General features: G+C 40.9%; 1 non-coding gene across 1 annotated transcript; it reads left to right on the top strand.

Moving 5' to 3' along the window:
• The first annotated feature begins 10618 nt into the window (after window positions 1–10618).
• Trnas-cga lies at window positions 10619–10693 on the top strand. Its single transcript has one exon. It is a non-coding gene; the product is annotated as a tRNA-Ser (tRNA).

Raw genomic sequence — 10693 nt, 5'->3', positions numbered from 1 at the left:
CTGAGCGGTCCATTCGGCATGTTGTTGGGCCCATCTATACCGCACTACATGGTGTGGTTGCAAAGATGGGCCTCGTCATGTCGTCATGGATGTCGGGAGTGAAGTTGCGCATCATGCAGCCTACTGCGCACAGTTTGAGTTGTAACACGACGTCCTGTGGCTGCACGAAAACCATTATTCAACAAGGTGGCGTTGCTGTCAGGGTTCCTCCGAGCCATAGTCCGTAGGTAGCGGTCATCCACTGCAGTAGTAGCCCTTAGGCGACCTGAGCGAGGCATGTCACCGACAGTTCCTGTCTCTCTGTATCTCCCCCATGTCCAAACAACATCGCTTTGTTCGACTCCGAGACGCCTGGACACTTCCCTTGTTGAGAGCCCTTCCTGTCACAAAGTATCAATGTGGACGCGATGGAACCGCGGAATTCACCGTCTAGGAATGGTTGAACTACAGACACGAGCCGTGTACCTCGTTCGTGGTAGAATGACTGGAACTGATCGGCTGTCGGACGCCCTCCGTGTAACAGGCGCTGCACATGCATGGATTTTTACATCTTTGGGCGGGTTTAGTGACATCTCTGAACAGTCAAAGGTGCTGTGTCTGTGATGCAATACCCACAGTCAACGTCTATCTTCAGGAGATATGGGAACCGGGGTGATGCAAAACTTTTTTTGACGTGTATATTTGTTACGCAACTATTGTGTGCTGGGCAGGCTCCCTATGTCTAGATGTCATTCCAGCCAGCTCAAATAATTTTATTCTTCACTCTAATACTATTTTTCCGTGTAACGGTAGTATTAAAACGGAACAGTTAGCCACTTAAGTTCCTTAAAAATGTGTAGTATTTTCCAAATGTACGTTAACTTCACTTGAATTGGCATCATATTCAAAGATATTTGCTTCTGAATGTTATGGGGCCGTCTTTAATATTTCTATGTCGAAAAAATATCTAAGATTTACTTGCATTGATGCCATGTTCAAAGACATTTGCCTCTGAATTGCGTGGCACCTCCACGCAAACGCACGCACGCACACACACACACACACACACACACACACACACACACACACACACTGTAAACACTAGGTCCATCACACAACCTAATATAACCAATGTCAAAAGTTATCGATAGTGAATACAAATAACCAATGGGTGAGGCAGTTTTAATTCTCTACTTTTGTATTTTGACAAATGATAGAGCAGAATTCCAAGCAGCATTTAAAGAGGAACCTCCACTTCTATTTATTATGTTATTTTGTAATTTAATTTCAGCTACTTCCTTAAACACACTATCCCAATAGTAGGAGGTGAATATCAGAATGTCCATGTTGCTATATTCCATTTGATAGGCAGTGCCAAGGCAGTGGTCTGCAACTGCAGATTAACTCGGCTGTTGAAAGCGTGTGTGATGCTTATGCTCAGTACACCAGTCCCCCACGGTGCTGATGGTCTGCCTAATATATAACAGGCCACAACTGCCAGGAATACGATAAGCACAAGCCTTAAGCATACTAAGCCCACCGTTTACGGAACCTAAAAGTACCCTAACCCTAAACAGTAGTCTAAAACCACAGTTTACACCATTTTTTCCGCAAAACACGATCAATACTCTTGCAAATGGTTCCTGTGTAAGACAACAAGGTGTAGACTTTGATGCCACCTCATTGTTATTTTCACACACCCGGCTTACGGTTGATGGGTAGCGCAACGCGCTATAGCTTCAGAAATTTTGGCATTTTCTTGGGAAGTGGCCAGACAGTGCTCCTTGTTCACATTCTGACTGGGAATTTCATTCTGTAACTGCCCTACATAAAGCGAAGTTTCAACGTTTTGGTGTCTTGGAGTCCTGAAGATCTTTCACCTACCTCACGGAGAAACGTTTACGGCACAACTGTATCTGTGCTATAAGTTTTTCATCAACGTCCAGGAGTTTACTAGTCGTTGATTTCATAGGTCTTGTCGAACGGGCTCTTTTTAAGCTACTTCCTGAAGCTGCCGAGGAGGTTAGGAGAGGAGGATGCTGCTTGTTGATTTGGGGCATGTTGGTCCAAGAGTAATACAACAGCAGTTGAAAAGGGTGCTTTACGTTCGCTCAGACTGAATACTGATATTATTATCTTGCCCGCGGATAATGGTAATGTAACTGTTGTGTTCGAAAAGCCGAAAAGCAGGATTACATTCAAAAGATGTAGTGTTTACTATACAATTCAGAGCATGTCAGGATCGGTGCTGGCCTGACAAAAAGCGTTGATGGAAAGACTCACAAACTCCCAAAGGAAAGTTCTTTGTCACAGAAGACTATCAAGAGCTTTAATTCTTATTGTGCTCTCTCGTCTTGACTATGTGGCCTTTAGAAGATGCACCAGGAAGGTATTCCTCTTGGGCCTATTGTCCATAAAACTATTACTGTGACATAACCGGTAACAAAACACCTTCCCACTTTGTTGATCCCACTAGTAGGTCGATCACTAGTAGGTGCATCATGGCGGATTTCTTACGTCGATGGTGGGATTACGTATCAATGACTCTGATATTTTATTACATTTTGATGTGGTATCTCTCTTTAGTTTTGTTCCTGTTCCTGATTCGTTGCGGTTAACTGAGGTTAGCATTGCTGCTGAATTAACGAACCTATTTCCGTATGTGTTGAGTTCAATTTACTTTCTATACAATGACCATTAATATGAACAGACAGATGGCGTTGCAATGGGAAGCCCATTGTCAGCTGTTATTGACAATTTGTTTATGTAAGACTTCGAGGAATGTACCTTAGACTCGATGCCATTGAAATCTGTGTGTTCTTTAAAATATGAAGGTGATACTTTTGTTGTTTAGAAACATGGACGTAAGAATTTAAACGGTTTTATAAAACATCTGAATATTCGCTACATGACAGAAGGAAAAGTATGGACGCCTTTCCTACCTTGATGTGTTCGTCAGGAGAAAGGCTGATGGTACGTTGGGACATACCGTTTATACGAAGCCACCAACTCACACTGACTTGTATGTACAGGCTGATGGTCGGCACGATCCTGTTCAGCGCGGAAGGACGGAAGGAGTGGAGGGGGGGGGGGGGGGGGGTTTGCTCCACACCTTGGTTCACAGGGCCCACGTTATCTCAGACCCTGAAAGCTTGTCAGCTCCGTTAGCTCATCTCGAGGTCACCTTTGGTCAGAATGATTACAGTCAAAGACAAATCAGACGTTCGTTCAGCTATCTGTCAACAGCAAACTGGATGAGTGATGATAATAACGAAATGGTTCAAATGGCTCTGAGCACTATGCGACTTAACTGCTGAGGTCATCAGTCGCCTAGAACTTAGAACTACTGAAACCTAACTAACCTAAGGACATCTCACACATCCATGCCCGAGGCAGGATTCGAACCTGCGACCGTAGCGGTCGCACGGTTCCAGACTGTAGCGCCTAGAACCGCACGGCCACTCCGGCCGGCGATGATGATAATAACGTGTTGACACTGAAGTCTAGGGCCGTCTTCCTTATACAGGAAGCAAACATAAGACGACTGATCGTATTTTGCAGAAAATGATGTGTCAATTGCATTCTTCGAGCATCGTCTAAAATTAGCGCTCTTTTAGGTTCCACGAAGGATTATCCTGGTTTGCATTTGCAGGACATTGCCTATGCACTGGTCATTCTATGGAATATAGTGACATGTCGATTCTGGTAGGCTTCTCCAACTATTGGGGTAGTATTATCAAGGAAGCAGTTGAAATTCAATTAGCTCGTGACATTATGAATAGAGATGGTGACTTTTTGTAAGATTTGCGTGGTATCCTGCTCTCTTCCTTGTCAAAAACCAGAGGGACACAGTTAGTGTTACCTCACTCATTTGTTATTTATGTTCACTATCGACGGCTTCTTACAATGGTCATCTTAGGTTGTGTGGTGGCGTTAGTGTTTAGAGTGTGTGTGTATGTTTCATATTTCCACAAATACACTGCATATTGAGGTTTTCAATTTCCTTACTCAGCAATTCTTTGCTGCATTTGTCCATTGAAAGTGACAGTGTGTGCACCTGTCGAAAAATCGGTAGTTGTAGAGACGTCAACCATCTTCATTCCCATATATTGTCTGAAAACCTTATACGGTGGGAGAAACTGAAGTTTCACACTCCACATTAATTTTACAATTTGTTGCAGTTTTCCTGTAACATTGTAACAATGGCAACGTATAAGGAACTTTGGTTTGGTGCTTATCTGTAAGCATGAGGGGGAAACAGAACAAAAATGCTGTTGACTTTCCTGATTGGAAAAGTTTGATTCAGTTGGTGAAGCGGTTTGTTTTGTTTCGTCTTCGAAAGCAGCGGCAATAATTCATATCAATGAAATAACATCTATTGATGAGGAGATTTGATTATTAGTTGAAGTTTACGCTAGTTGTCGAAAATGAAGCAGAAGATTCAGTTACAGTTGCATATGAGAACAATCCATCAGCTGCAATACACACATGCAAAAAGTGTGTTTTGTGAAGAGTTCACGTAACTGTAGCAGTATTACTATGTCTCCTGCCTGTATGCATAACAAAGTGCTGTGTCTGAGGTAATGTTCAGCTGGACGTCTATCGTATCTATGAAGAGGTCCATGACTTCGGACAGTTATTTTGGCGTGTGAAAGGCACCTGCTTGTGTTATCAAGAATTCCTTGAAGAGCTGTGGTTAAACAATTTTTTGTTATTTCAAAATGTGATCAGCCACTGCACAGAGGCGCAGAGAGGCATTTGCGTTTCTTGAATGCACCCACATGTTTCACGTTGTTCTGAAATCTAGGTATACAACGCCCACAATCGACATTGATTTTCCATGATTATGCATGTCTTAAGCTCGTGATCGTTTCAGATCAAGTTCCTTGTGAAGGAAAAACTGATATGTAAAGCTTGATCTTTGAGATAAGAGTTTGTGACGTCGCAAGATCTTACAGGATAACATTTATTGCAGTAAGATACCCACACGTGGAGCCCGGTGAACGAACAGGAGGATGCAAACTTGTGTCTTATACATGACTCATAACACATCTGTCGCTACAAACCAGAGTGAGAACGGGCTTCTGCCTCACTTAGAACGACCGTATATTCATACCCCCCACGAATGTAAATAAAACATACTAAATATGAACCGATTATTTTCAAACTTGGTATACTATTTTTTGTTATTCAGAAGAAGGTGTCCAAATTTGAAAGCTGTACATATAATAGTTTCGGAGATACAGAAAATTACCTAAAACCCACCAAACTGTCACTCAGGGTGAAAAATTCGGTTATAAACGATTACAGTTTGTCCTTTGTTACCATTTGAAATCATTTACACAGCTCTCAATATACCAAATCAATTAGTTTGGATTTTTATTTTCCGAACTTTAATTATTCTTCATTTCGTAATATAAAAATTCAGAAAAAATTAGTATCTGTTTATTATGTTGTGGTGTGAATAAATGAGAATGAGTGAGAGGGTGTATGTGGGACATACGAAAAATTTCAATATTATATTATGTACAACATTACGTAATTGGAACATGGGGAAAATGTGATTTACCCACATTGCTGATGACGTATGTCTAGGGGTGATTGCTTCTGGAAGAAGGCTGCCAGAATATCAGTTTAAAGTGCAATCGTTTTCTAAATTATTTTCAAGATTAATTTTATTGCGTTTTGTTTTATTAAACATTGTGTTAGTATTTGCATTTTGGGACGACTTAAATTACTTTCTGAACAGTTACTGGCTTATTTGAGTTTTTCTGCGAGAATGATCTCGAAGGATCATCCTGATTGGTCCGTCAGACTGATCAGCCAATCAGAATTAAGTAGTTCCCATGCACAGCTAGTTAGATATGCTGTGAGTGAGGCAGCATCGGGACAGTCGCTCGCCAGTTTCGGAGGCGCAAAGGTCATGTTAAATGTCTCAGTGTTCACTATGGGTAAGATGAAGAATTATTGAGTGCTGCGCTTTTAAAACGAGTCGTAATGAAAGCCGTTGCAATTACGGACAGTTTGATGAAATTTTGGAGTTTTTGGATTGTTTTGTTGGAAAGTTACGAGCGTGTGAACTTTCGGAATTTGTGAACATTCCGCGTGGCGTATTCTGTAATGATTTATGGAATATTGAGCGAGCAGTTTCTTTTAAAGAAACCCACTGAAAATGACCGAATGTGAACCTCGTTCATAGTAGCGGATCTATGACTGTGAGATCAAGTCTTCAATCGGGTCGGACTTGTGCACAATTCTCGCCCCTCTGCGTGTGAAGTTTGTTGTTTGACTGAGCATTAAGAATAATAGAATAGTTTTTCGCTGAATGCGGAATTGGTAGTGTATAAACTCTTGTTATTCAGCAATAAACTTTACTAGCCTGAAAATTGTAGAACGTCCATTTCAGTCAAATGCATCATATCACCACACGAAATCCCGATAAAAGAGAGATTGCAGGACCTGAAATACTACTAAAGTTTACACGAACTTTGCAGGATAGATATTAGGCGACGTCTCTCTTCAACGCTGGCTATTCGTCGTGTAGTACGTATCTACGCTTGCAGAGAAAAGGGACAGAGAGCGGACGCTGTACTGAGGTAGGTGGACGTTTATTTTGAACTGTACGACGAACAATTTTTTAACCTGTCCCGCCCCAACTTGCTGACTAATGCATACTAATCACATTTTTTGTCTGTCGGAACTAGTTGACACAGCATGTTGGTGTGTTATAAAAGCTTTAGTCTCACTGCCAGTAGATTTCCATTGCTGCTGCAATGATGATCTTAGTCGTCACCATCATTCAACACACTCTTTTTTTTTCGCACTCAAAAGTTTAAGTTTGACATGCAGTACATACTACTAATACAGTCAGTATATTTTACCTATCAATTACTTGTTGCAGTACGAGAAAGCTAGGTTTCTTGTAGTTGCATGTTACAAAACTTGAAGCATCTTGATGTGGACAGCAGTGCAATATGCACTGAAAGACTATCAGCATTGGAGAACGGATAGACCATCAAGAAATAGGCGTAGGCCAATCAACAAAAAATGTGGAGCTGCAGTGCTGATTTATCTGAAAGGCTCCAAAATATATCTGACATCAAGATTCTCAGCCACTAATGCTGGTGAACTTTACTTTCTCAACAGTGACACTGTGCACGATTTATAGCAGAAGAGAGAACAACACAGACAGTTGATTTCAAAATTAGTGATTCGAACTAACTTTCTATATGAAGTGTCAATTGCTATATATAAAGTATCGTGCAGTGGAATTATAAAAGATATTAATAGTAGGTCTCTAAAACAAGAAGGCACCGTGTTTAATTAGCATTAGTGATTAATTCTCACATAAGAAGTCATTGGTTTTGGTTGGTTGTTATCTAAATGTCTTTACAGAAGTGAATGAAAAAATTCAAAAATCGTATATTTGCGCGGGAGAGAGTACTTTACAGATCCTGAACTCTTTGTTACTTTCTTGAAGTGTATGTTAGTTTGATGTTTTTCCTTTCATTTCCTTTGATTTATGTTATGATGTTGTTCCCTCATTAAATCAGGCATTACAGAGATGTGAGGCAGATGTGCAAACACTGCATGTAATTTTTGTTGTGTGCACATATATGAGATGAAATTTCTTGATGAGGCACAGAGAGTGAGAGAGACAGGAAGTTTACTGCGGCTTATAAATCATCCAGAGAGGATGGTGCAACAGATATTGAAATATTGTTGGTAAGGTTTTTGATGCTGTGTGCATAAATATGAAATGAAATTCACTGACGTGAAACCTTATCATTGTGCGTTGTGCGTGCGCATGTGTGTCGTTCGCGCACACGAAAAAAGGAAATATTGCTTTCTTATAAATATGCCGTTCCTGGATTACTATCTAAAGAGAGCGCGCGCTCGCGCGCTTGTGTGTGTGTGTGTGTGTGTGTGTGTGTGTGTGTGTGAGAGAGAGAGAGAGAGAGAGAGAGAGAGAGAGAGAGAGAGACAGAGACAGTGATGAGGGGGGGCGGGGGGGCTGGGCGGGAAAGAGAAAGAGAGATGACATCTAAAGAATACAGTACCTGAAGTATGAAGTGCACATGTGTGTGTGTGTGTGTGTGTGTATTTGTGTTGTAACGCCGGAAAAGCATATCCTCCTACTTCCATCTATTGTACTATAATGTTTTTCCTTATTTTGTTACCTGAAGATATGACATTTCTGTGTCTTTATATAATGTAATTGTTTTACTATTTGTATATATATATATATATATATATATATATATATATATATATATATATATATATAAAATTGGTTTGTTTTGTAAATATTATTTGTATTTTTACGCTGGGTCTGGCCTAGGGAAAACTATGCTACCGAACGATTACATCGATAGGTCGTGTGGAGAACCAAAGTGTTTAGGATCTTTGGTAGTGTTAACTCTGCCGCATGGAGCGCGGGCAGAGGGGTTCTGGCTGGAGTAGGGCGGTGGAGCAGGTGTGTTGTGTGACGCTCCCGCGAGTTGCCGCGCTTTCGGGGTTTGGCAGCATGTAATTGCGCTCGACTTGCTATTATAGTTTCTGACACGATGTCGCGGACGGGAAGCATTAGCTGGCGCACATCAAGAGCCCGTTTCGTCTGGTGACCGTGCTGAGAAGAAGGCGCGCCAACATCCAGCTTCTACAACAACGACGGCCGACAATGAGTGACTGTCGCCACCACCTCGATCGACGACTTCAAACCCTCAATCAACCAACAAGGGAGACCCCGTAAAGTTTTAGAACTGTATGGCAGACCTCAGCTTTTCAAACTATTCCATTAGCAAAATACAACAACTTAGGATGAATTTTTGTTGCTCATTGTCCCAATTGCATTACCAAGCAGGGTCCCTTCCTTTTCCGGAATGAACCCGAGTGTCGTCGAAATTCAAACGCCAGCATTAAAGTAATATCATTCCATTCCACTGATTTAATTTCAAAGTTCAGTTAACGTATTCATAGCTGGCTACAATATTTAGATTACACATGCACAAATTAAGAGTGCGAGTTTTGCTACCATATTTTAGCTTACCTGTGACTGCAGCTCAGCTTGGTATGTACTAAATTTTACTATTGTTAATTGTTCAGAATCATTTAATTCAAGTTCAAAGTTAAATCTCTTATTTCTAAATTGCGTAGATTCAAGTAGCTTTTGAAATGATTGTTGAGGTAGCCCAAGACTAACCTTATTTTATTGAATTTCGTAGTGCTTCAGAAACGAAGTTCACTATTAATTTCAGTCACTAAATTAACAGTCAAGTTTCCGATTTTATTAATTGTTTTGCTAAATTAAGTCAGAGTGTAGCGAAATTCATTACTTCTGACAAACATTCAGTTTTCACACAACATGTGTCAACCTTCAGTTGCCACGCTTTTAGTGCTAATTATATGTGCATTAATCTTTCATTTTCAGTTATTGTAGTAGTTGTCCATAGGACTGGCGACCGTAATTTTCCCCAAATCTCAAATATCTAATTAACGCTAAGTAATTGTTAACGTAACGACCGCACATATACTTTCTATATTAATTTTACCCTTTTCTCAAAACTAATTTCCACCATTATCATTTGCATTTTTCCTTTCATTTAGATGTAACCCTTTCCTCCCTCTTTACCGACAAATTAACTTCAGTGGCGATTGCTTTTCCCAAATTTCCGTTAGGTGCACGCAGTTTAATTTTTCACAGTCATTAAGGTCGATAAGTGAGGGGGAGGTTACAGTGTGTGTGTGTGTGTGTGTGTGTGTGTGTGTGTGTGTGGGCGTGTGTGTGTGTGTGTGTGTGTGTGTGTGTGTGTGTGTGTGTTTTATGATTGCTTGGATAAGAGGGAGGGGTAGAGTGTGAAGCGAGGAGCAGTTGAAAAGCACAACTGGACTAGTTCTGCCATCCTGGATTTTTAAATTTCGCAAAACCACTACTATGAATTTTTTAAAATTTCATCCCATCGCAATCCTGCATTTTTAAATTTCCACCACTGACGCTTTATCTTTTTTTTTTAATTTTTTTAAACTGTGATATTAGATTTTCTGGCGACTGCAGCACCAACTAGTTTCTGGGACTATTACTACATGTTAAAGTAGCTACAGATATACTACTAGAATAAGTACCGTAAGCTGAAGAAATAAATAATAATAATATTCAATAAGATTGCGGCTGTCCGCACTCTTGGATACGAAACGAAACAAAAAATTAAAAGTACATGTTCAGTGAATACTACTTCTTAGAAAACTGAAAGGCTGTCTGACAACATAAAGCATTACAGTAGAAACAACAAGAGAGAAACAGAATGAGATTTTCACTCTGCAGCGGAGTGTGCGCTGATATGAAACTTCCTGGCAGATTAAAACTGTGTGCCCGACCGAGACTCGAACTCCCGAGTTCGAGTCTCGGTCGGGCACACAGTTTTAATCTGCCAGGAAGTTTCATATCAGCGCACACTCCGCTGCAGAGTGAAAATCTCATTCTGGAAACATCCACCAGGCTGTGGCTAAGCCATGTCTCCGCAGTATCCTTTCTTTCAGGAATGCTAGTTCTGCAAGGTTCGCAGGAGAGCTTCTGTAAAGTTTGGAAGGTAGGAGACGAGGTACTGGCAGAAGTAAAGCTGTGAGTACCGGACGTCAGTCGTGCTTCGGTAGCTCAGATGGTAGAGCACTTGCCCTCGAAAGGCAAAGGTCCCGAGTTCGAGTCTCGGTCGGGCAC

This window comes from Schistocerca piceifrons, chromosome X (genome assembly GCF_021461385.2).
Source record: "Schistocerca piceifrons isolate TAMUIC-IGC-003096 chromosome X, iqSchPice1.1, whole genome shotgun sequence".
Taxonomy (NCBI): domain Eukaryota; kingdom Metazoa; phylum Arthropoda; class Insecta; order Orthoptera; family Acrididae; genus Schistocerca; species Schistocerca piceifrons.
Note: the sequence above shows the minus strand (reverse complement) of the source record. Positions and strands in the feature narration are given on the sequence as shown.